This window comes from Tupaia chinensis, unplaced genomic scaffold, assembly GCF_000334495.1.
Source record: "Tupaia chinensis unplaced genomic scaffold, TupChi_1.0 Scaffold149666_1, whole genome shotgun sequence".
Taxonomy (NCBI): domain Eukaryota; kingdom Metazoa; phylum Chordata; class Mammalia; order Scandentia; family Tupaiidae; genus Tupaia; species Tupaia belangeri.
This window is the reverse complement of record NW_006209511.1, coordinates 31,596-32,183: the sequence shown is the minus strand read 5'-3', so window position 1 is coordinate 32,183 and position 588 is coordinate 31,596. Positions and strand designations below refer to the sequence as shown.

Sequence of the window (588 nt, the reverse complement as noted above, 5' to 3'; positions counted from 1 at the left end):
CAGAATTACAAGAGACAATTTCCCTGGGGTTATCTTGACATTGATCTTTTTGACTGCTCCCTTAAACCTCACAGGTTTAAAAGCCTGTTTTCTTTTCTTTGAATTAAAAGTTTTAAACTCCTCCAGAGGCCAACTGTTGTGATAATCAGAGGCAGCCTCTTCTAATTTCTCCTGGTCAGAAGGACTTCGGTGTTCAGAATGATGGGAGCTGACTTTTACTGACCTGAATACCTTTTTGTTTTAAAGTACGTTTTAGGATGTCTATACACAAAATCCTATTCTTAGATGTAGCATTACCTATGACTGCTCACACCTAGGCACTAATTAATTCTGTATGGTTTTGATTCTTAGGTGTAGCAATACCCTGACTGCCTGCACCTAGGTACTTCTCTGGTTTGTGCAAAGTTTTGGGGCATAGTTATCTTTCTGATTTCTAGGGATTTTAGTTTTTTCACTGTCCTGTGTGACTTTTTCATCACTATCTAAAGATATGAGGTCTATAGTTTGGGTCTTTTTAGGCTCAAGGATATCTGAGGGAGGAACACTCTTTTATTTTGGTAGCTCATTTTGCATAATCTGTTCCCCTTC

At 38.4% G+C, this 588-nt stretch overlaps 1 pseudogene; it reads right to left on the bottom strand.

Annotated features, from left to right (window-relative positions):
• LOC102489948 (heat shock protein HSP 90-beta pseudogene) overlaps positions 1-588 on the bottom strand; it is a 9,368-nt pseudogene that overhangs the window by 8,471 nt on the left and 309 nt on the right.